This window comes from Orcinus orca, chromosome 4 (assembly GCF_937001465.1).
Source record: "Orcinus orca chromosome 4, mOrcOrc1.1, whole genome shotgun sequence".
NCBI classification, from domain to species: Eukaryota; Metazoa; Chordata; class Mammalia; order Artiodactyla; family Delphinidae; genus Orcinus; species Orcinus orca.
In genome coordinates this window covers 53,168,727-53,195,474 of record NC_064562.1, presented here as the reverse complement: position 1 = coordinate 53,195,474, position 26,748 = coordinate 53,168,727, and the positions used below count along the sequence as shown (strand labels likewise).

The 26,748-nt window shown below is 43.6% G+C and overlaps 1 long non-coding RNA gene across 2 annotated transcripts in view; it reads right to left on the bottom strand.

The window, feature by feature from the left end:
* LOC125964234 (uncharacterized) overlaps positions 1 to 22,847 on the bottom strand; it is a 998,344-nt gene extending 975,497 nt beyond the window's left edge. The window contains exons 1-2 of one of the 2 annotated variants that reach the window (XR_007477019.1): positions 22,703 to 22,847; positions 19,545 to 19,630 (exon numbers count right to left, since the gene is read on the bottom strand). This is a non-coding gene — a long non-coding RNA (uncharacterized LOC125964234). The remainder of the gene's footprint in view (positions 1 to 19,544; positions 19,631 to 22,702) is intronic. The other variant, XR_007477018.1, reaches the window with a different exon arrangement.
* Positions 22,848 to 26,748: the final 3,901 nt, after the last annotated feature.

Below are 26,748 nucleotides of genomic sequence, written 5' to 3'. Positions count from 1 at the left end.
GACAGCTATCGTGCAAAAATATATTGAAGTAAGGCTGCCAAGAGGACTTGAATGTGGGGCAGAATTACAGGAAACCGATTTCAGGAGGTAGACTGGAATTGCATGTAAAGCATAGGAAAAGAGGCAGAACGTCCACAATGATGCACTTGGCCAAAAAGGGCGTATGCGTTTTTTCCTGAATATATTCAGGAAAAAACGCATACGCCATTTTTGGCCAAGCAAGCAAGCTTGCAAAGGAAATCTGCACTACAATGAAGTATCACTTCCCCCCGGTCAAAAGGGCCATCTGAAAAAAGTGTAAAATCCAGAAAGGCAGGACAGGCCATGGAGAACTGGAAGCCTTGTTATGCTGATAGGCGGGATGTAAATTGCCAACAGCCACTCTGGAGAAGTTTATGGTGTTTCCTGAAATATCCAAAAAACAAAGCAACAAAACCTAGGGCACTTCGACTTATGGTCCTATAGCTTAGGGAAATTAAAATCAAAAAGACACAGCCAACACAAAATTTGTGACCGCTCTGTTTACAAGAACCTCGTTTACGGTACAAGTTCAATATCACAGAAAGCGAAAAATGGATAAAGAAGTTGTGGTACTTACGTACAATGCAATATCACTCAGCAATGAAATCTATGTCATCAGGCCCGTAGCAGCATAATGTGTGGATTCAGGTACGATGATTCTAAGTGAAATAAGTCACACAGAAAATGAAACATCATAAGATATCACTAATACACGGAATGTAAACTTGGCTACACAGGAACTGAATTACAAAACAGAACAGGTTCTCAAATGCAGAAAACCAACTTATGCTTGCTTAAGGGGAAAGGTGAGTTGGGGTGCTGCATAAAACCAGAGATTGAAATTAGCACAGATACCATTCCATAAGCCAACTATGTAATACACAAGAGCTACTCCTTGCTCAACGAAGTGGACTCAACACCCCATATTAAACGCCTAAGAATATATCGGACTAGTAAGAATCTTAAAACCTATGGATTTATATGTCTCCGAAAGAGAATCAAGCGTGTGTACAGCGGCATAAACGCAGCAGTGATAGGATTGGTGAGGTTCGGTGAGCAAATGCAGACCCTCTGAAGTCATATTACATGGTACCCATTCCATGGGTCTCAACTCTCCAGGTTTAAGGGATTCTTCCTTCAGCTAAAACATGCATGTGGAACCCAGAGTATGATCCACCGTGTGATCGGGAAACGTGTTCAAATGTGTCTCAGTTTTCGTCCCCTGGTACTTGGGTGCAACATTCCAGACGCTTTACTAACACTCTCCCCACTTAGAGAGTCAGTGCCTTTAACCTCCTGTTTGGCCAAGTTTGCAATTTCTGCAGAAGATGAACAGCAATAGGGAGAACCAATGAGAGACTAGCTGGAGGTGTCTGGACGGGCAAATTTAACTCTCATTTCCCACCAGGAAGAGGAATTAACTAAAGGCTAAGCGTGCCATGCCGGAACCACACTACGGCCTGAAGCAATCCTGCGGTGTTGCGGCCAGCTCACAAGAAAGCGAGTTGAAGAAAGGAGCTCAGGGGCACTGTAATTCACAAACCTGCAGAGTTATAAATGACAGCTATCGTCCAAAAATATATTGAAGTAAGGCTGCCAAGAGGACTTGAAAGTGGGGCAGAATTGCAGGAAACCATTTCAGGAGGTAGACTGGAATTGCATGTAAAACATAGGAAAACAGGCAGAACGTCCACAATGATGCACTTGGCCAAAAAGGGCGTATGCGTTTTTTCCTGAATATATTCAGGAAAAAACGCATACGCCCTTTTTGGCCAACCAAGCAAGCTTGCAAAGGAAATCTGCACTACAATGAAGTCTCACTTCCCCCCAGTCAAAAGGGCCATCTGAAAACAGTGTAAAATCCAGAAAGGCAGGACAGGCCATGGAGAACTGGAAGCCTTGTTATGCTGATGGGCGGGATGTAAATTGCCAACAGCCACTCTGGAGAAGTTTATGGTGTTTCCTGAAATATCCAAAAAACAAAGCAAAAGAGCCTAGGGCACTTCGACTTATGGTCCTATAGCTTAGGGAATTTAAAATCAAAAAGACACAGCCAACCCAGAATTTGGGACGGCTCTGTTTACAAGAACCTCGTTTACGGTACAAGTTCAATATCACAGAAAGCGAAAAATGGATAAAGAACTTGTGGTACTTACGTACCATGCAATATCACTCAGCATTGAAATCTATGTCATCAGGCCCGTAGCAGCATAAAGAGTGGATTCAGGTACGATGATTCTAAGTGAAATAAGTCACACAGAAAAAGAAACATCATAAGATATCACTAATACACGGAATGTAAACTTGGATACACAGGAACTGAATTACAAAACAGAACAGGGTCTCAAATGTAGAAAACCAACTTATGCTTGCTTAAGGGGAAAGGTGAGTTGGGGTGCTGCATAAAACCAGAGATTGAAATGAGCACAGATAAAGTTCCTTAAGCCAAATATGGAATAGACAAGAGCTACTCCTTGCTCAACGAAATGGACTCAACACCCCATATTAAACGCCTAAGAATGTACCTGACTAGTAAGTATCTTAAAACCTAGAGATTGCTATGTCTCCGAAAGAGAATCAAGCGTGTGTACAGGGGCATAAACATAGCAGTGATAGGACTGGAGAGGTTCGGTGAGCAAATGAAGACCCTTTGAAGTTATATTGCATGCTACCCATTCCACGGGTCTCAACTCTCCAGGTTTAAGGTATTCTTCCTTCCGCTAAAATGTGCATGTGAAACCCAGAGTATGATCCACCGTGTGATCGGGAGATGTGTTCAAATATGTCTCAGTTTTTGTCCCCTGGTACTCGGGTGCAACATTCCAGACACTTTACTACCACTCTCCCCACTTGGAGAGTCAGTGCCTTTAACCTCCTGTTTGGCCCAGTTCGCAATTTTTGCGGAAAATGAACAGGAATAGGGAGAACCAATGAGAGACTAGCTGGAGGTGTCTGGACGGGCAAATTTAACTCTCATTTCCCACCAGGAAGAGGAATTAACCAAAGGCTCAGCGTGCCGTGCCGCATACACACTAGGGCCTGAAGCAATCCTGCGGTGTTGCGGCCAGCTCACAAGAAAGCGAGTTGAAGAAAGGAGCTCAGGGGCACTGTCATTCACAAACCTGCAGAGCTATAAATGACAGCTACCGAACAAAAATATATTGAAATAAGGCTACCAAGAGGAATTGAAGGGGGGCAGAATTGCAGGAAACCGATTTCAGGAGGTAGACTGGAATTGCATGTAAAGCATAGGAAAAGAGGCAGAACGTCCACAATGATGCACTTGGCCAAAAAGGGCGTATGCGTTTTTTCCTGAATATATTCAGGAAAAAACGCATACGCCCTTTTTGGCCAGTCAAGCAAGCTTGCAAAGGAAATCTGCACTACAATGAAGTCTCACTGACCCCCGGTCAAAAGGGCCATCTGAAAAAAGTGTAAAATCCCGAAAGTCAGGACAGGCCATGGAGAACTGGGAGCCTTGTTATGCTGATGGGCGGGATGTAATTGCCAATGGCCACTCTGGAGAAGTGTTTGGTGTTTCCTGAAACATCTAAAATACAAAGCAACAGAGCCTAGGGCACTTCCACTTATGGTCCTATAGCTTAGGGAAATTAAAATCAAAAAGACACAGCCACTCCAAAATTTGGGACGGCTCTGTTTACAAGAACCTCGTTTACGGGACAAGTTCAATATCACAGAAAGCGAAAAGTGGATAAAGAAGTTGTGGTACTTACGTACAATGCAATATCACTCAGGAATGAACTCTATGTCATCAGGCCCATAGCAGCATAATGAGTGGATTCAGGTACGATGATTCTAAGTGAAATAAGTCACACAGAAAAAGAAACATCATAAGATATCACTACTACACGGAATGTAAACTTGGCTACACAGGAACTGAATTACAAAACAGAACAGGGTCTCCAATGTAGAAAACCAACTTATGCTTGCTTAAGGGGAAAGGTGAGTCGGGGTGCTGCATAAAACCAGAGATTGAAATTAGCACAGATACCGTTCAATAAGCCAAATATGTAATACACAAGAGCTACTGCTTGCTCAACGAAGTGGACTCAACACCCCATATTAAACCCCTAAGAATATACCTGACTAGTAAGAATCTTAAAACCTATGGATTTATATGTCACCGAAAGAGAATCAAGCGTGTGTACAGCGAAATAAACACAGCAGTGATAGGATTGGTCAGGTTCGGTGAGCAAATGCAGACCCTTTGAAGTCATATTGCATGGTACCCATTCCATGGGTCTCAACTCTCCAGGTTTAAGGGATTCTTCCTTCAGCTAAAACATGCATGTGGAACCCAGAGTATGATCCACCATGTGATCGGGAAACGTGTTCAAATGTGTCTCAGTTTTCGTCCCCTGGTACTCGGGTGCAACATTCCAGACGCTTTACTAACACTCTCCCCACTTGGAGAGTCAGTGCCTTTAACCTCCTCTTTGGCCCAGTTTGCAATTTCTGCGGAAAATGAACAGGAATAGGGAGAACCAATGAGAGACTAGCTGGAGGTGTCTGGACGGGCAAATTTAACTCTCATTTCCCACCAGGAAGAGGAATTAACCAAAGGCTCAGCGTGCCATGCCGGAACCACACTAGGGCCTTAAGCAATCCTGCGGTGTTGCGGCCAGTTCACAAGAAAGCGAGTTGAAGAAAGGAGCTCAGGGGCACTGTAATTCACAAACGTGCAGAGTTATAAATGACAGCTATCGTGCAAAAATATATTGAAGTAAGGCTGCCAAGAGGACTTGAATGTGGGGCAGAATTACAGGAAACCGATTTCAGGAGGTAGACTGGAATTGCATGTAAAGCATAGGAAAAGAGGCAGAACGTCCACAATGATGCACTTGGCCAAAAAGGGCGTATGCGTTTTTTCCTGAATATATTCAGGAAAAAACGCATACGCCCTTTTTGGCCAAGCAAGCAAGCTTGCAAAGGAAATCTACACTACAATGAAGTATCACTTCCCCCCGGTCAAAAGGGCCATCTGAAAAAAGTGTAAAATCCAGAAAGGCAGGACAGGCCATGGAGAACTGGAAGCCTTGTTATGCTGATGGGCGGGATGTAAATTGCCAACAGCCACTCTGGAGAAGTTTATGGTGTTTCCTGAAATATCCAAAAAACAAAGCAACAGAACCTAGGGCACTTCGACTTATGGTCCTATAGCTTAGGGAATTTAAAATCAAAAAGACACAGCCAACACAAAATTTGTGACCGCTCTGTTTACAAGAACCTCGTTTACGGTACAAGTTCAATATCACAGAAAGCGAAAAATGGATAAAGAAGTTGTGGTACTTACGTACAATGCAATATCACTCAGCAATGAAATCTATGTCATCAGGCCCGTAGCAGCATAATGTGTGGATTCAGGTACGATGATTCTAAGTGAAATAAGTCACACAGAAAATGAAACATCATAAGATATCACTAATACACGGAATGTAAACTTGGCTACACAGGAACTGAATTACAAAACAGAACAGGTTCTCAAATGCAGAACCAACTTATGCTTGCTTAAGGGGAAAGGTGAGTTGGGGTGCTGCATAAAACCAGAGATTGAAATTAGCACAGATACCGTTCCATAAGCCAACTATGTAATACACAAGAGCTACTCCTTGCTCAACGAAGTGCACTCAACACCCCATATTAAACGCCTAAGAATATATCGGACTAGTAAGAATCTTAAAACCTATGGATTTATATGTCTCCGAAAGAGAATCAAGCGTGTGTACAGCGGCATAAACGCAGCAGTGATAGGATTGGTGAGGTTCGGTGAGCAAATGCAGACCCTCTGAAGTCATATTACATGGTACCCATTCCATGGGTCTCAACTCTCCAGGTTTAAGGGATTCTTCCTTCAGCTAAAACATGCATGTGTAACCCAGAGTATGATCCACCGTGTGATCGGGAAACGTGTTCAAATGTGTCTCAGTTTTCGTCCCCTGGTACTTGGGTGCAACATTCCAGACGCTTTACTAACACTCTCCCCACTTAGAGAGTCAGTGCCTTTAACCTCCTGTTTGGCCAAGTTTGCAATTTCTGCAGAAGATGAACAGCAATAGGGAGAACCAATGAGAGACTAGCTGGAGGTGTCTGGACGGGCAAATTTAACTCTCATTTCCCACCAGGAAGAGGAATTAACTAAAGGCTAAGCGTGCCGTGCCGGAACCACACTACGGCCTGAAGCAATCCTGCGGTGTTGCGGCCAGCTCACAAGAAAGCGAGTTGAAGAAAGGAGCTCAGGGGCACTGTAATTCACAAACCTGCAGAGTTATAAATGACAGCTATCGTCCAAAAATATATTGAAGTAAGGCTGCCAAGAGGACTTGAAAGTGGGGCAGAATTGCAGGAAACCATTTCAGGAGGTAGACTGGAATTGCATGTAAAACATAGGAAAACAGGCAGAACGTCCACAATGATGCACTTGGCAAAAAAGGGCATATGCGTTTTTTCCTGAATATATTCAGGAAAAAACGCATACGCCCTTTTTGGCCAACCAAGCAAGCTTGCAAAGGAAATCTGCACTACAATGAAGTCTCACTTCACCCCGGTCAAATGGGCCATCTGAAAAAAGTGTAAAATCCAGAAAGGCAGGACAGGCCATGGAGAACTGGAAGCCTTGTTATGCTGATGGGCGGGATGTAAATTGCCAACAGCCACTCTGGAGAAGTTTATGGTGTTTCCTGAAATATCCAAAAAACAAAGCAACAGAGCCTAGGGCACTTCCACTTATGGTTCTATAGCTTAGGGAATTTAAAATCAAAAAGACACAGCCAACCCAGAATTTGGGACGGCTCTGTTTACAAGAACCTCGTTTACGGTACAAGTTCAATATCACAGAAAGCGAAAAATGGATAAAGAAGTTGTGGTACTTACGTACCATGCAATATCACTCAGCATTGAAATCTATGTCATCAGGCCCGTAGCAGCATAAAGAGTGGATTCAGGTACGATGATTCTAAGTGAAATAAGTCACACAGAAAAAGAAACATCATAAGATATCACTAATACACGGAATGTAAACTTGGATACACAGGAACTGAATTACAAAACAGAACAGGGTCTCAAATGTAGAAAACCAACTTATGCTTGCTTAAGGGGAAAGGTGAGTTGGGGTGCTGCATAAAGCCAGAGATTGAAATTAGCAGAGACACCGTTCCATAAGCCAAATATGTAATAGACAAGAGCTACTCCTTGCTCAACGAAGTGGACTCAACACCCCATATTAAACGCCTAAGAATACACCTGGCTAGTAAAAATCTGAAAACCTATGGATTTATATGTCTCCGAAAGAGTATCAAGCGTGTGTACAGCAGGATAAACGCAGCAGTGATAGGATTGGTGAGGTTCGGTGAGCAAATGCAGACCCTTTGAAGTCATATTGCATGGTACCCATTCCATGGGTCTCAACTCTCCAGGTTTAAGGGATTCTTCTTTCAGCTAAAACATGCATGTGGAACCCAGAGTATGATCCACCGTGCGTTCGGGAAACGGGTTCAAATGTGTCTCAGTTTTCGTCCCCTGGTACTCGTGTGCAACATTCCAGACGCTTTACTAACACTCTCCCCACTTGGAGAGTCAGGGCCTTTAAACTCCTGTTTGGCCCAGTTTGCAATTTCTGCGGAACATGAACAGGAATAGGGAGAACCAATGAGAGACTAGCTGGAGGTGTCTGGACGGGCAAATTTAACTCTCATTTCCCACCAGGAAGAGGAATTAACCAAAGGCTCAGCGTCCCATGCCAGAACCACACTAGGGCCTGAAGCAAACCTGCGGTGTTGCGGCCAGCTCACAAGAAAGCGAGTTGAAGAAAGGAGCTCAGGGACACTGTAATTCACAAAACTGCAGAGTTATAAATGACAGCTATCATCCAAAAATATGTTGAAGTAAGGCTGCCAAGAGGACTTGAAAGCGGGGCAGAATTGCAGGAAACCAATTTCAGGAGGTAGACTGGAATTGCATGTAAAGCATAGGAAAAGAGGCAGAACGTCCACAATGATGCACTTGGCCAAAAAGGGCGTATGCGTTTTTTCCTGAATATATTCAGGAAAAAACGCATACGCCCTTTTTGGCCAACCAAGCAAGCTTGCAAAGGAAATCTGCACTACAATGAAGTCTCACTGCCCCCTGGTCAAAAGGGCCATCTGAAAAAAGTGTAAAATCCAGAAAGGCAGGACAGGCCGTGGAGAACTGGGAGCCTTGTCATGCTGAAGGGCGGGATGAAATTTGCCAACAGCCACTCTGGAGAAGTGTATGGTGTTTCCTGAAACATCCAAAAAACAAAGCAACAGAGCCTAGGGCACTTCCACTTATGGTCCTATAGCTTAGGGAAATTAAAATAAAAAAGACACAGCCACCCCAAAGTTTGGGACGGCTCTGTTTACAAGAACCTCATTTACAGTACAAGTTCAATATCGCAGAAAGCGAAAAATGGATAAAGAAGTTGTGGTACTTACGTACAATGCAATATCACTCAGCAATGAAATCTATGTCATCTGGCCCGAAGCAGCATAATGAGTGGATTCAGGTACGATGATTCTAAGTGAAATAAGTCACACAGAAAAAGAAACATCATAAGATATCACTAATACACGGAACGTAAACTTGGCTACACAAGAACTGAATTACAAAACAGAACAGGGTCTCAAATGTAGAAAACCAACTTAAGCTTGCTTAAGGGGAAAGGTGAGTTGGGGTGCTGCATAAAACCAGAGATTGAAATTAGCACAGATACCGTTCCATAAGCCAAATATGTAATACACAAGAGCTACTGCTTGCTCAACGAAGTGGACTCAACACCCCATATTAAACCCCTAAGAATATACCTGACTAGTAAGAATCTTAAAACCTATGGATTTATATGTCACCGAAAGAGAATCAAGCGTGTGTACAGCGAAATAAACACAGCAGTGATAGGATTGGTCAGGTTCGGTGAGCAAATGCAGACCCTTTGAAGTCATATTGCATGGTACCCATTCCATGGGTCTCAACTCTCCAGGTTTAAGGGATTCTTCCTTCAGCTAAAACATGCATGTGGAACCCAGAGTATGATCCACCATGTGATCGGGAAACGTGTTCAAATGTGTCTCAGTTTTCGTCCCCTGGTACTCGGGTGCAACATTCCAGACGCTTTACTAACACTCTCCCCACTTGGAGAGTCAGTGCCTTTAACCTCCTCTTTGGCCCAGTTTGCAATTTCTGCGGAAAATGAACAGGAATAGGGAGAACCAATGAGAGACTAGCTGGAGGTGTCTGGACGGGCAAATTTAACTCTCATTTCCCACCAGGAAGAGGAATTAACCAAAGGCTCAGCGTGCCATGCCGGAACCACACTAGGGCCTTAAGCAATCCTGCGGTGTTGCGGCCAGTTCACAAGAAAGCGAGTTGAAGAAAGGAGCTCAGGGGCACTGTAATTCACAAACGTGCAGAGTTATAAATGACAGCTATCGTGCAAAAATATATTGAAGTAAGGCTGCCAAGAGGACTTGAATGTGGGGCAGAATTACAGGAAACCGATTTCAGGAGGTAGACTGGAATTGCATGTAAAGCATAGGAAAAGAGGCAGAACGTCCACAATGATGCACTTGGCCAAAAAGGGCGTATGCGTTTTTTCCTGAATATATTCAGGAAAAAACGCATACGCCATTTTTGGCCAAGCAAGCAAGCTTGCAAAGGAAATCTACACTACAATGAAGTATCACTTCCCCCCGGTCAAAAGGGCCATCTGAAAAAAGTGTAAAATCCAGAAAGGCAGGACAGGCCATGGAGAACTGGAAGCCTTGTTATGCTGATGGGCGGGATGTAAATTGCCAACAGCCACTCTGGAGAAGTTTATGGTGTTTCCTGAAATATCCAAAAAACAAAGCAACAGAACCTAGGGCACTTCGACTTATGGTCCTATAGCTTAGGGAATTTAAAATCAAAAAGACACAGCCAACACAAAATTTGTGACCGCTCTGTTTACAAGAACCTCGTTTACGGTACAAGTTCAATATCACAGAAAGCGAAAAATGGATAAAGAAGTTGTGGTACTTACGTACAATGCAATATCACTCAGCAATGAAATCTATGTCATCAGGCCCGTAGCAGCATAATGTGTGGATTCAGGTACGATGATTCTAAGTGAAATAAGTCACACAGAAAATGAAACATCATAAGATATCACTAATACACGGAATGTAAACTTGGCTACACAGGAACTGAATTACAAAAAGAACAGGTTCTCAAATGCAGAAAACCAACTTATGCTTGCTTAAGGGGAAAGGTGAGTTGGGGTGCTGCATAAAACCAGAGATTGAAATTAGCACAGATACCGTTCCATAAGCCAACTATGTAATACACAAGAGCTACTCCTTGCTCAACGAAGTGCACTCAACACCCCATATTAAACGCCTAAGAATATATCGGACTAGTAAGAATCTTAAAACCTATGGATTTATATGTCTCCGAAAGAGAATCAAGCGTGTGTACAGCGGCATAAACGCAGCAGTTATAGGATTGGTGAGGTTCGGTGAGCAAATGCAGACCCTCTGAAGTCATATTACATGGTACCCATTCCATGGGTCTCAACTCTCCAGGTTTAAGGGATTCTTCCTTCAGCTAAAACATGCATGTGTAACCCAGAGTATGATCCACCGTGTGATCGGGAAACGTGTTCAAATGTGTCTCAGTTTTCGTCCCCTGGTACTTGGGTGCAACATTCCAGACGCTTTACTAACACTCTCCCCACTTAGAGAGTCAGTGCCTTTAACCTCCTGTTTGGCCAAGTTTGCGATTTCTGCAGAAGATGAACAGCAATAGGGAGAACCAATGAGAGACTAGCTGGAGGTGTCTGGACGGGCAAATTTAACTCTCATTTCCCACCAGGAAGAGGAATTAACTAAAGGCTAAGCGTGCCGTGCCGGAACCACACTACGGCCTGAAGCAATCCTGCGGTGTTGCGGCCAGCTCACAAGAAAGCGAGTTGAAGAAAGGAGCTCAGGGGCACTGTAATTCACAAACCTGCAGAGTTATAAATGACAGCTATCGTCCAAAAATATATTGAAGTAAGGCTGCCAAGAGGACTTGAAAGTGGGGCAGAATTGCAGGAAACCATTTCAGGAGGTAGACTGGAATTGCATGTAAAACATAGGAAAACAGGCAGAACGTCCACAATGATGCACTTGGCAAAAAAGGGCATATGCGTTTTTTCCTGAATATATTCAGGAAAAAACGCATACGCCCTTTTTGGCCAACCAAGCAAGCTTGCAAAGGAAATCTGCACTACAATGAAGTCTCACTTCCCCCCGGTCAAAAGGGCCATCTGAAAAAAGTGTAAAATCCAGAAAGGCAGGACAGGCCATGGAGAACTGGAAGCCTTGTTATGCTGATGGGCGGGATGTAAATTGCCAACAGCCACTCTGGAGAAGTTTATGGTGTTTCCTGAAATATCCAAAAAACAAAGCAGCAGAGCCTAGGGCACTTCCACTTATGGTCCTATAGCTTAGGGAATTTAAAATCAAAAAGACACAGCCAACCCAGAATTTGGGACGGCTCTGTTTACAAGAACCTCGTTTACGGTACAAGTTCAATATCACAGAAAGCGAAAAATGGATAAAGAAGTTGTGGTACTTACGTACCATGCAATATCACTCAGCATTGAAATCTATGTCATCAGGCCCGTAGCAGCATAAAGAGTGGATTCAGGTACGATGATTCTAAGTGAAATAAGTCACACAGAAAAAGAAACATCATAAGATATCACTAATACATGGAATGTAAACTTGGATACACAGGAACTGAATTACAAAACAGAACAGGGTCTCAAATGTAGAAAACCAACTTATGCTTGCTTAAGGGGAAAGGTGAGTTGGGGTGCTGCATAAAGCCAGAGATTGAAATTAGCAGAGACACCGTTCCATAAGCCAAATATGTAATAGACAAGAGCTACTCCTTGCTCAACGAAGTGGACTCAACACCCCATATTAAACGCCTAAGAATACACCTGACTAGTAAAAATCTGAAAACCTATGGATTTATATGTCTCCGAAAGAGTATCAAGCGTGTGTACAGCAGGATAAACGCAGCAGTGATAGGATTGGTGAGGTTCGGTGAGCAAATGCAGACCCTTTGAAGTCATATTGCATGGTACCCATTCCATGGGTCTCAACTCTCCAGGTTTAAGGGATTCTTCTTTCAGCTAAAACATGCATGTGGAACCCAGAGTATGATCCACCGTGCGTTCGGGAAACGGGTTCAAATGTGTCTCAGTTTTCGTCCCCTGGTACTCGTGTGCAACATTCCAGACGCTTTACTAACACTCTCCCCACTTGGAGAGTCAGGGCCTTTAAACTCCTGTTTGGCCCAGTTTGCAATTTCTGCGGAACATGAACAGGAATAGGGAGAACCAATGAGAGACTAGCTGGAGGTGTCTGGACGGGCAAATTTAACTCTCATTTCCCACCAGGAAGAGGAATTAACCAAAGGCTCAGCGTCCCATGCCAGAACCACACTAGGGCCTGAAGCAAACCTGCGGTGTTGCGGCCAGCTCACAAGAAAGCGAGTTGAAGAAAGGAGCTCAGGGACACTGTAATTCACAAACCTGCAGAGTTATAAATGACAGCTATCATCCAAAAATATGTTGAAGTAAGGCTGCCAAGAGGACTTGAAAGCGGGGCAGAATTGCAGGAAACCAATTTCAGGAGGTAGACTGGAATTGCATGTAAAGCATAGGAAAAGAGGCAGAACGTCCACAATGATGCACTTGGCCAAAAAGGGCGTATGCGTTTTTTCCTGAATATATTCAGGAAAAAACGCATACGCCCTTTTTGGCCAACCAAGCAAGCTTGCAAAGGAAATCTGCACTACAATGAAGTCTCACTGCCCCCTGGTCAAAAGGGCCATCTGAAAAAAGTGTAAAATCCAGAAAGGCAGGACAGGCCGTGGAGAACTGGGAGCCTTGTCATGCTGAAGGGCGGGATGAAATTTGCCAACAGCCACTCTGGAGAAGTGTATGGTGTTTCCTGAAACATCCAAAAAACAAAGCAACAGAGCCTAGGGCACTTCCACTTATGGTCCTATAGCTTAGGGAAATTAAAATCAAAAAGACACAGCCACCCCAAAGTTTGGGACGGCTCTGTTTACAAGAACCTCATTTACAGTACAAGTTCAATATCGCAGAAAGCGAAAAATGGATAAAGAAGTTGTGGTACTTACGTACAATGCAATATCACTCAGCAATGAAATCTATGTCATCTGGCCCGAAGCAGCATAATGAGTGGATTCAGGTACGATGATTCTAAGTGAAATAAGTCACACAGAAAAAGAAACATCATAAGATATCACTAATACACGGAACGTAAACTTGGCTACACAAGAACTGAATTACAAAACAGAACAGGGTCTCAAATGTAGAAAACCAACTTAAGCTTGCTTAAGGGGAAAGGTGAGTTGGGGTGCTGCATAAAACCAGAGATTGAAATTAGCACAGATACCGTTCCATAAGCCAAATATGTAATAGGCAAGAGCTACTCCTTGGTAAACGAAGTGGACTCCACACTCCATATTAAACGTCTAAGAATATACCTGACTAGTAAGAATATTAAAACCTATGGATTTATATGTCTCTGAAAGAGAATCAAGCGTGTGTACAGCAGCATAAATGCAGCAGTGATAGGATTGGTGAGGTTCGGTGAGCAAATGCAGACCCTTTGAAGTCATATTGCATGGTACCCATTCCATGGGTCTCAACTCTCCAGGTTTAAGGGATTCTACCTTCAGCTAAAACATGCATGTGGAACCCAGATTATGATCCATCGTGTGATCGGGAAACGTGTTCAAATGTGTCTCAGGTTTTGTCCCCTGGTACTCGGGTGCAACATTCCAGACGCTTTAGTTCACTCTCCCCACTTGGAGAGTTAGTGCCTTTAACCTCCTGGTTGGCCCAGTTTGCAGTTTCTGCGGAAAATGAACAGGAATAGGGAGAACCCATGAGAGACTAGCTGGAGGTGTCTGGACGGGCAAATTTAACTCTCATTTCCCACCAGGAAGTGGATTTAACCAAAGGCTCAGCGTGCCGTGCAGGAACCACACTAGGGACTGAAGCAATCCTGCAGTGTTGCGGCCAGCTCACAAGAAAGCGAGTTGAAGAAAGGAGCTCAGGGACACTGTAATTCACAAACCTGCAGAGTTATAAATGACAGCTATCATCCAAAAATATATTGAAGTAAGGCTGCCAAGAGGACTTGAATGTGGGGCAGAATTGCAGGAAACCGATTTCAGGAGGTAGACTGGAATTGCATGTAAAGCATAGGAAAAGTGGCAGAACGTCCACAATGAAGCACTTGGCTGAAAAGGGCGTATTCGTTTTTTCCTGAATATATTCAGGAAAAAACGCATACGCCCTTTTTGGCCAACCAAGCAAGCTTGCAAAGGAAATCTGCACTACAATGAAGTCTCACTGCCCCCCGGTCAAAAGGGCCATCTGAAAAAAGTGTAAAATCCAGAAAGGCAGGACAGGCCATGGAGAACTGGGAGCCTTGTCATGCTGAAGGGTGGGATGAAAATTGCCAACAGCCACTCTGGAGAAGTGTATGGTGTTTCTTGAAACATCTAAGAAACAAAGCATCAGAGCCTAGGGCACTTCCACTTATGGTCCTATAGCTTAGGGAAATTAAAATCAAAAAGACACAGCCACCCAAAAGTTTTGGACGGCTCTGTTTACAAGAACCTCGTTTACGGTACAAGTTCAATATCACAGAAAGCGAAAAATGGATAAAGAAGTTGTGGTACTTACGTACAATGCAATATCACTCAGCAATGAAATCTATGTCATCAGGCCCATAGCAGCATAATGAGTGGATTCAGCTACGATGATACTAAGTGAAATAAGTCACACAGAAAAAGAAACATCATAAGATATCACTACTACACGGAATGTAAACTTGGCTACACAGGAACTGAATTACAAAACAGAACAGGGTCTCAAATGCAGAAAACCAACTTATGCTTGCTTAAGGGGAAAGGTGAGGTGGGGTGCTGCATAAAACCAGAGATTGAAATTAGCACAGATACCGTTCCATAAGCCAAATATGTAATACACAAGAGCTACTCCTTGCTCAACGAAGTGGACTCAACATGCCATATTAAACGCCTAAGAATATACCTGACTAGTAAGAATCTTAAAAACTATGGATTTATATGTCTCCCAAAGAGAATCAAGCGTGTGTACAGCGGCATAAACGCAGCAGTGATAGGATTGGTGAGGTTTGGTGAGCAAATGCAGACCCTTTGAAGTCATATTGCATGGTACCCATTCCATGGGTCTCAACTCTCCAGGTTTAAGGGATTCTTCCTTCAGGTAAAACATGCATGTGTAACCCAGAGTATGATCCACCGTGTGATTGGGAAACGTGTTCAAATGTGTCTCAGTTTTCGTCCCCTGGTACTCGGGTGCAACATTCCAGACGCTTTACTAACACTCTCCCCACTTAGAGAGACAGTGCCTTTAACCTCCTGTTTGGCCCAATTTGCAATTTCTGCGGAAAATGAACAGGAATAGGGAGAAGCAATGAGAGAGTAGCTGGAGGTGTCTGGACGAGCAAATTTAACTCTCATTTCCCACCAGGAAGAGGAATTAACCAAAGGCTCAGCGTGCCGTGCCGGAACAACACTAGGGCCTGAAGCAATCCTGCGGTGTTCTGGCCAGCTCACAAGAAAGCGAGTTGAAGAAAGGAGCTCAGGGGCACTGTAAATCACAAACCTGCAGAGTTATAAATGACAGCTATCGTCCAAAAATATATTGAAGTAAGGCTGCCAAGAGGACTTGAAAGTGGGGCAGAATTTCAGGAAACCGATTTCAGGAGGTAGACTGGAAATGCATTTAAAGCATAGGAAAAGAGGCAGAACGTCCACAATGATGCAATTGGCCAAAAAGGGCGTATGCGTTTATTCCTGAATATATTCAGAAAAAAATGCATACGCCCTTTTTGGGCAACCAAGCTTGCTTGCAAAGGAAATCTGCACTACAATGAAGTCTCACTTCCCCCCGGTCAAAAGGGCTATCTGAAAAAAGTGTAAAATCCAGAAAGGCAGCACAGGCCATGGAGAACTGAGAGCCTTGTTATGCTGATGGGCGGGATGTAAATTGCCAACATCCACTCTGCAGAAGTGTATGGTGATTCCTGAAACATCTAAAAAACAAAGCAACAGAGCCTAGGACACTTCCTCTTATGGTCCTATAGCTTAGGGAAATTAAAATCAAAAAGACACAGCCACCCCAAAGTTTGGGACGGCTCTGTTTACAAGAACCTCGTTTAGGGTACAAGTTCAATATCACAGAAAGCGAAAAATGGATAAAGAAGTTGTGGTACTTACGAACAATGCAATATCACTCAGCAATGAAATCTATGTCCTCAGGACCGTAGCAGCATAATGAGTGGATTCAGGTACGATGATTCTAAGTGAAATAAGTCACACAGAAAAAGAAACATCATAAGATATCACTAATACATGGAATGTAAACTTGGCTACACAGGAACTGTATTACAAAACAGAACAGTGTCTCAAATGTACAAAACCAACTTATGCTTGCTTAAGAGGAAAGGTGAGTTGGGGTGCTGCATAAAACCAGAGATTGAAATTAGCACAGATACCGTTCCATAAGCCAAATATGTAATAGACAAGAGCTACTCCTTGCTCAACGAAGTGGACTCAACACCCCATATTAAACACCTAAGAATATACCTGACTAGTAAGAATCTTAAAACCTATGGATTTATATGTCTCTGAAAGAGAATCAAGCGTGTGTACAGCAGCATAAACGCAGCAGTGATAGGATTAGTGAGGTTCGGTGAGCAAATGCACACCCTTTGAAGTCATATTGCATATTACCCATTCCATGGGTCTCAACTCTCCAGGTTTAAGGGATTCTTCCTTCATCTAAAACATGCATGTGTAACCCAAAGTATGATCCTCCGTGTGATCGGGAAATGTGTTCAAATGTGTCTCAGTTTTCGTCCTCTGGTACTTGGGTGCAATATTCCAGACGCTTTACTAACACTCTCCCCACTTTTAGAGTCAGTGCCTTTAACCTCCTGTTTGGCCCAGTTTGCACTTTCTGCGGAAAATGAACAGGAATAGGGAGAACCAATGAGAGACTAGCTGGAGGTGTCTCGACGGGCAAATTTAACTCTCATTTCCCACCAGGAAGAGGAATTAACCAAAGGCTCAGCGTGCCATGCGGGAACCACACTGGGGCCTGAGGCAATCCTGCGGTGTTGCGGCCAGCTCACAACAAAACGAGTTGAAGAAAGGAGATCAGGGGCACTGTCATTCACAAACCTGCAGAGTTATAAATGACAGCTATCGTCCAAAAATATATTGAAGTAAGGCTGCCAAGAGGACTTGAAAGTGGGGCAGAATTTTAGGAAACCGATTTCAGGAGGTAGACTGGAAATGCATTTAAAGCATAGGAAAAGAGGCAGAACGTCCACAATGATGCACTTGGCCAAAAATTGCGTATGCGTTTATTCCTGAATATATTCAGAAAAAAATGCATAAGCCCTTTTTGGCCAACCAAGCTTGCTTGCAATGGAAATCTGCACTACAATGAACTCTCACTTCCCCCTGGTCAAAAGGGCCTTCTGAAAAAAGTGTAAAATCCAGAAAGGCAGCACAGGCCATGGAGAACTGGGAGCCTTGTTATGCTGATGGGCGGGATGTAAATTGCCAGCAGCCGCTCTGGAGAAGTGTATGGTGTTTCCTGAAACATCTAAAAAACAAAGCAACAGAGCCTAGGACACTTCCACTTATGGTCCTATAGGTTAGGGAAATTAAAATCAAAAAGACACAGCCACCCCAAAGTTTGGGATGGCTCTGTTTACAAGAACCTCGTTTACGGGACAAGTTCAATATCGCAGAAAGCGAAAAATGGATAAAGAAGTTGTGGTACTTACGTACAATGCAATATCACTCAGCAATGAAATCTATGTCATCAGGCCCGTAGCAGCATAATGAGTGGATTCAGGTACGATGATTCTAAGTGAAATAAGTCACACAGAAAAAGAAACATCATAAGATATCACTAATACACGGAATGTAAACTTGGCTACACAGGAACTGAATTACAAAACAGAACAGGGTCTCAAATGTAGAAAACCAACTTATGCTTGCTTAAGGGGAAAGGTGAGTTGGGGTGGTGCATAAAACCAGAGATTGAAAGTAGCACAGATACCGTTCCATAAGCCAAATATGTAATAGACAAGAGCTACTCCTTGCTCAACGAAGTGGACTCAACACCCCATTTTAACGCCTAAGAATATAGCTGAGTAGTAAGAATCTTAAAACCTATGGATTTATATGTCTCCGAAAGAGAATCAAGGGTGTGTACAGTGGCATAAATGCAGCAGTGATAGGATTGGTGAGGTCCGGTGAGCAAATGCAGACCCTTTGAAGTCATATTGCATGGTACCCATTCCATGGGTCTCAACTCTCCAGGTTTAAGGTATTCTTCCTTCAGCTAAAACATGCATGTGGAACCCAGAGTATGATCCACCGTGTGATCGGGAAACGTGTTCAAATGTGTCTCAGTTTTCGTCCCCTGGTACTCGGGTGCAACATTCCAGACGCTTTACTAACACTCTCCCCACTTGGAGAGTCAGTGCCTTTAACCTCCTGTTTGGCCCAGTTTGCAATTTCTGCGGAAAATGAACAGGAATAGGGAGAAGCAATGAGAGAGTAGCTGGAGGTGTCTGGACGAGCAAATTTAACTCTCATTTCCCACCAGGAAGAGGAATTAACCAAAGGCTCAGCGTGCCGTGCCGGAACAACACTAGGGCCTGAAGCAATCCTGCGGTGTTCTGGCCAGCTCACAAGAAAGCGAGTTGAAGAAAGGAGCTCAGGGGCACTGTAAATCACAAACCTGCAGAGTTATAAATGACAGCTATCGTCCAAAAATATATTGAAGTAAGGCTGCCAAGAGGACTTGAAAGTGGGGCAGAATTTCAGGAAACGGATTTCAGGAGGTAGACTGGAAATGCATGTAAAGCATAGGAAAAGAGGCAGAACGTCCACAATGATGCAATTGGCCAAAAAGGGCGTATGCGTTTATTCCTGAATATATTCAGAAAAAAATGCATACGCCCTTTTTGGGCAAGCAAGCTTGCTTGCAAAGGAAATCTGCACTACAATGAAGTCTCACTTCCCCCCGGTCAAAAGGGCTATCTGAAAAAAGTGTAAAATCCAGAAAGGCAGCACAGGCCATGGAGAACTGAGAGCCTTGTTATGCTGATGGGCGGGATGTAAATTGCCAACATCCACTCTGCAGAAGTGTATGGTGATTCCTGAAACATCTAAAAAACAAAGCAACAGAGCCTAGGACACTTCCTCTTATGGTCCTATAGCTTAGGGAAATTAAAATCAAAAAGACACAGCCACCCCAAAGTTTGGGACGGCTCTGTTTACAAGAACCTCGTTTAGGGTACAAGTTCAATATCACAGAAAGCGAAAAATGGATAAAGAAGTTGTGGTACTTACGTACAATGCAGTATCACTCAGCAATGAAATCTATGTCATCAGGCCCGTAGCAGCATAATGAGTGGATTCAGGTACGATGATTCTAAGTGAAATAAATCAAAGAGAAAAAGAAACATCATAAGATATCACTACTACACGGAATGTAAACTTGGCTACACAGGAACTGAATTACAAAACAGAACAGGGTCTCAAATGTACAAAACCAACTTATGCTTGCTTAAGGGGAAAGGTGAGTTTGGGTGCTGCATAAAACCAGAGATTGAAATTAGCACAGGTACCATTCCATAAGCCAAATATGTAATAGACAAGAGCTACTCCTTGCTCAACGAAGTGGACTCAACACGCCATATTAAACGCCTAAGAATATACCTGACTAGTAACAGTCTTAAACCCTATGGATTTCTATGTCTCTGAAAGAGAATCAAGCGTGTGTACAGTGGCATAAACGCAGCAGTGATAGGATTGGTGAGGTTCGGTGAGCAAATGCAGACCCTCTGAAGTCATGCTGCATGGTACCCATTCCATGGGTCTCAACTCTCCAGGTTTAAGGGATTCTTCCTTCAGCTAAAACATGCATGTGGAACCCAGAGTATGATCCACCGTGTGATCAGGAAACGTGTTCAAATGTGTCTCAGTTTTCGTCCCCTGGTACTCGGGTGCAACATTCCAGACGCTTTACTAACACTCTCCCCACTTGGAGAGTCAGTGCCTTTAACCTCCAGTTTGGCCCAGTTTGCAATTTCTGCAGAAAATGAACAGGAATAGGGAGAACTAATGAGAGACTAGCTGGAGGTGTCTGGACGGGCGAATTTAACTCTCATTTCCCACCAGGAAGAGGAATTAACCAAAGGCTCAGCGTGCCATGCCGGAACCACACTAGGGCCTGAAGCAATCCTGCGCTGTTGCGGCCAGCTCACAAGAAAGCGAGTTGAAGAAAGGAGCTCAGGGGCACTGTAATTCAAAAACCTGCAGAGTTATAAATGACAGCTATCGTCCAAAAATATATTGAAGTAAGGCTGCCAAGAGGACTTGAAAGCGGGGCAGAATTGCAGGAAACCGATTTCAGGAGGTAGACTAGAATTGCATGTAAAGCATAGGAAAAGAGGCAGAACGTCCACAATGATGCACATGGCCAAAAAGGGCGTATGCGTTTTTTCGTGAATATATTCAGGAAAAAACGCATACGCCCTTTTTGGCCAACCAAGCAAGCTTGCCAAGGAAATCTGCACTACAATGAAGTCTCACTGCCCCCCGGTCAAAAGGGCCATCTGAAAAAAGTGTAAAATCCAGAAAGGCAGGACAGGCCATGGAGAACTGGGAGCCTTGTTATGCTGATGGGCGGGATGTAAAATGCCAACAGCCACTCTGGAGAAGTGTATGGTGTTTCCTGAAACATCTAAAAAACAAAGCAACAGAGCCTAGGGCACTTCCACTTATGGTCCTATAGCTTAGGGAAATTAAAATCAAAAAGACACATCCACCCCAAAGTTTGGGACGGCTCTTTTTACAAGAACCTCGTTTATGGTACAAGTTGAATATCACAGAAAGCGAAAAATGGATAAAGAAGTTGTGGTACTTACGTACAATGCAATATCACTCAGCAATGTAATCTATGTCATCAGGCCCATAGCAGCATAATGAGTGGATTCAGGTACGATGATTCTAAGTGAAATAAGTCACACAGAAAAAGAAACATCATAAGATATCACTAATACACGGAATGTAAACTTGGCTACACAGGAACTGAATTACAAAACAGAACAGGGTCTCAAATGTAGAAAACCAACTTCTGCTTGCTTAAGGGGAAAGGTGAGTTGGGGTGCTGCATAAAACCAGAGATTGAAATTAGCACAGATACCGTTCCATAAGCCAAATATGTAATAGACAAGAGCTACTCCTTGCTCAATGAAGTGGACTCAACACACCATATTAAACGCCTAAGAATATACCTGACTAGTAAGAAATTTAAAACCTATGGATTTATATGTCTCCAAAAGAGAATCAAGCATGTGTACAGTGGCATAAACGCAGCAGTGATAGGATTGGTGAGGTTCGCTGAGCAAATGCAGACCCTTTGAAGTCATATTGCATGGTACCCATTCCATGGGTCTCAACTCTCCAGGTTTAAGGGATTCTTCCTTCAGCTAAAATGTGCGTGTGGAACCCAGAGTATGATCCCCCGTGTGATCGGGAAACGTGTTCGAATGTGTCTCAGTTTTCGTCCCCTGGTACTTGGGTGCAACATTCCAGACGCTTTACTAACACTCTCCCCACTTGGAGAGTCAGTGCCTTTAACCTCCTGTTTGGCCCAGTTTGCAATTTCTGCGGAAAATGAACAGGAATAGGGAGAACCAATGAGAGACTAGCTGGAGGTGTCTGGACGGGCAAATTTAACTCTCATTTCCCACCAGGAAGAGGAATTAACCAAAGGCTCAGCGAGCCATGCCGGTACCACACTAAGGCCTGAAGCAATCCTGCGGTGTTGCGGCCAGCTCACAAGAAAGCGAGTTGAAGAAAGGAGCTCAGGGGCTCTGTAATTCACAAACGTGCAGAGTTATAAATGACAGCTATCGTCCAACAATATACTGAAGTATGGCTGCCAAGAGAACTTGAAGGTGTCGCAGAATTGCAGGAAGCCGATTTCAGGAGGTAGACTGGAATTGCATGTAAAGCATAGGAAAAGAGGCAGAACGTCCACAATGATGCACTTGGCCAAAAAGGGCGTATGCGTTTTTTCCTGAATATATTCAGGAAAAAACGTGTACGCAATTTTTGGCCAACCAAGCAAGCTTGAAAAGGAAATCTGCACTACAATGAAGTCTCACTGCCCCCGCTCAAAAGGGCCATCTGAAAAAAGTGTAAAATCCAGAAAGGCAGGACAGGCCATGGAGAACTGGGAGCCTTGTTATGCTGATGAGCGGTATGTAAATTGCCAACAGCCACTCTGGAGAAGTGTATGTGTTTTCTGAAACATCCAAAAAACAAAGCAACAGAGCCTAGGGCACTTCCACTTATGGTCCTATACCTTAGGGAAATTAAAATCAAAAAGACACAGCCACCCCAAAGTTTGGGACGGCTCTGTTTACAAGAACCTCGTTTACGGTACAAGTTCAATATCACAGAAAGTGAAAAATGGATAAAGAAGTTGTGGTACTTACGTACAATGCAGTATCACTCAGCAATGAAATCTATGTCATCAGGCCCGTAGCAGCATAATGAGTGGATTCAGGTACGATGATTCTAAGTGAAATAAGTCACACAGAAAAAGAAACATCATAAGATATCACTAATACACGGAATGTAAACTTGGCTACACAGGAACTGAATTACAAAACAGAACAGGGTCTCAAATGTACAAAACCAACTTATGCTTGCTTAAGGGGAAAGGTGAGTTGGGGTGCTGCATAAAACCAGAGATTGAAATTAGCACAGATACCGTTCCATAAGCCAAATATGTAATACACAAGAGCTACTCCTTGCTCAACGAAGTGGTCACAACACCCCATATTAAACGCCTAAGAATATACCTGACTAGTAAGAATCTTAAAACCTATGGATTTCTATGTCTCCGAAAGAGAATCAAGCCTGTGTACAGAGGCATAAACACAGCAGTGAAAGGATTGGTGAGAATCGGTGAGCAAATGCAGACCCTTTGAAGTCATATTGCATGGTACCCATTCCATGGGTCTCAACTCTCCAAGTTTAAGGGACTCTTCCTTCAGCTAAAACATGCATGTGGAACCCAGAGTATGATCCACCGTGTGATCGGGAAACGTGTTCAAATGTGTCTCAGTTTTCGTCCCCTGGTACTCGGGTGCAACATTCCAGATGCTTTACTAACACTCTCCCCACTTGGAGAGTCAGTGCCTTTAACCTCCTGTTTGGCCCAGTTTGCAATTTCTGCGTAAGATGAACAGGAATAGGGAGAAGCAATGAGAGACTAGCTGGAGGTGTCTGGACGGGCGAATTTAACTCTCATTTCCCACCAGGAAGAGGAATTAACCAAAGGCTCAGCGTGCCATGCCGGAACCACACTAGGGCCTGAAGCAATCCTGCGCTGTTGCGGCCAGCTCACAAGAAAGCGAGTTGAAGAAAGGAGCTCAGGGGCACTGTAATTCAAAAACCTGCAGAGTTATAAATGACAGCTATCGTCCAAAAATATATTGAATTAAGGCTGCCAAGAGGACTTGAAAGCGGGGCAGAATTGCAGGAAACCGATTTCAGGAGGTAGATTGGAATTGCATGTAAAACATAGGAAAAGAGGCAGAACGTCCACAATGATGCACTTGGCCAAAAAGGGCGTATGCGTTTTCTCCTGAATATATTCAAGAAAAAACGCATACACACTTTTTCGCCAACCAAGCAAGCTTGCAAAGGAAATCTGCACTACAATGAAGTCCCACTGCCCCCCGGTCAAAAGGGACATCTGAAAAAAGTGTAAAATCCAGAAAGGCAGGACAGGCCATGGAGAACTGGGAGCCTTGTTATGCTGATGGGCGGGATGTAAATTGCCAACAGCCACTCTGGAGAAGTGTACGGTGTTTCCTGTAACATACAAAAAACAAAGCAACAGACCTAGGGCACTTCCACTTATGGTCCTATAGCTTAGGGAAATTAAAATCAAAAAGACACAGGCACCCCAAAATTTGGGCCGGCTCTGTTTACAAGAACCTCGTTTACAGTACAAGTTAAATATCGCAGAAAGCGAAAAATGGATAAAGAAGTTGTGGTACTTACGTACAATGCAATATCACTCAGCAATGAAATCTAGGTCATCAGGCCCGTAGCAGCATAATGAGTGGATTCACGTATGATGATTTTAAGTGAAATATGTCACACAGAAAAAGAAACATCATAAGATATCACTAATACGTGGAATGTAAACTTGGCTACACAGGAAGTGAATTACAAAACAGAACAGGGTCTCAAATGTAGAAAACCAACTTTTGCTTGCTTAAGGGGAAAGGTGAGTTGGGGTGCTGCATAAAACGAGAGATTGAAATTAGCACAGATACCATTCCATAAGCCAAATATGTAATAGACAAGAGCTACTCCTTGCTCAACGAAGTGGACTCAACACCCCATATTAAACGCCTAAGAATATACCTGACTAGTAAGAATCTTAAAACCTATGGATTTCTATGTCTCCGAAAGAGAGTCAAGTGTGTGTACAGTGGCATAAACGCAGCAGTGATAGGACTGGTGAGGTTCGGTGAGCAAATGCAGACCCTTTGAAGTCATATTGCATGGTACCCACTCCATGGGTCTCAACTCTCCAAGTTTAAGGGATTCTTCCTTCAGCTAAAACATGCATGTGGAACCCAGAGTATGATCCACCGTGTGATCGGGAATCGTGTTCAAATGTGTCTCAGTTTTCGTCCCCTGGTACTCGGGTGCAACATTCCAGACGCTTTACTAACACTCTCCCCACTTGGAGAGTCAGTGCCTTTAACACCCAGTTTCGCCCAGTTTGCAATTTCTGCGGAAAATGAACAGGAATAAGGAGAACCAATGAGAGACTAGCTGGAGGTGTCTGGACGGGCAAATTTAACTCTCATTTCCCACCAGGAAGAGGAATTAACCAAAGGCTCAGCATGCCATGCCAGAACCACACTAGGGTCTGAAGCAATCCTGCGGTGTTGCGGCCAGCTCACAAGAAAGCGAGTTGAAGAAAGGAGCTCAGGGGCACTGTCATTCACAAACGTGCAGAGTTATAAATGACAGCTATCGTCCAAAAATATATTGAAGTAAGGCTGCCAAGAGAACTTGAAAGCGGGGCAGAATTGCAGGAAACCGATATCAGGAGGTAGACTGGAATTGCATTTAAAAGATAGGAAAAGAGTCAGAACGTCCACAATGATGCACTTGGCCAAAGAAAACGTATGCGTTTCTTCCTGAATATATTCAGGAAAAAACGCATACACACTTTTTGGCCAACCAAGCAAGCTTGCAAAGGAAATCTGCACTACAATGAAGTCTCACTGCCCCCTGGTAAAAGGGCCATCTGAAAAAAGTGTAAACTCCAGAAAGGCAGGACAGGCCATGGAGAACTGGGAGCCTTGTTATGCTGATGGGCGGCATGTAAATTGCCAACAGCCACTCTGGAGAAGTGTATGGTGTTTCCTGAATCATCCAAAAAACAAAGCAACAGAGCCTAGGGCACTTCCACTTATGGTCCTATAGCTTAGGGAAATTAAAATCAAAAAGACACAGCCACCCCAAAGTTTGGGACAGCTCTGTTTACAAGAACCTCGTTTACGGTTCAAGTTCAAAATCATAGAAAGCGAAAAATGGATAAAGATGTTGTGGTACTTATGTACAATGCAATATCACTCAGCAATGAAATCTTTGTCATCGGGCCCATAGCAGCATAATGAGTGGGTCAGGTACGATGATTCTAAGTGAAATAAGTCACACAGAAAATGAAACATCATAAGATATCACTAATACACGGAATGTAAACTTGGCTACACAGGAACTGAATTACAAAACAGAACAGGGTCTCAAATGTAGAAAACCACCTTATTCTTTCTTAAGGGGAAAGGTGAGTTGGGGTGCTGCATAAAACCAGAGATTGAAATTAGCATAGATACCGTTCCATAAGCAAAATATGTAATAGACAAGAGCTACTCCTTTCTCAACGAAGAGGACACAACACCCCATATTAAATGCCTAAGAATATACCTGACTAGTAAGAATCTTAAAAGCTATGGATTTATATGTCTCCGAAAGAGAATCAAGCATGTGTACAGTCGCATAAGCGCAGCAGTGATAGGATTGCTGAGGTTCGGTGAGCAAATGCAGACCCTTTGAAGTCATATTGCATGGTACCCATTCCATGGGTCTCAACTCTCCAGGTTTAAGGGATTCTTCCTTCAGCTCAAACATGCATGAAGAACCCAGAGTATGATCCACTGTGTGATCGGGAAACGTGTTCAAATGTGGCTCAGTTTTCGTCCCCTGGTACTTGGGAGCAACATTCCAGACGCTTTACTAACACTCTCCCCACTTGGAGAGTCAGTGCCTTTAACCTCCTGTTTGGCCCAGTTTGCAATTTCTGCGGAAAATGAACAGGAATAGGGAAAACCAATGAGAGACTAGCTGGAGGTGTCTGGACGGGCAAATTTAACTCTCATTTCCCACCAGGAAGAGGAATTAACCAAAGGCTCAGCGTGCCATGAGGGAACCACACTAGGGCCT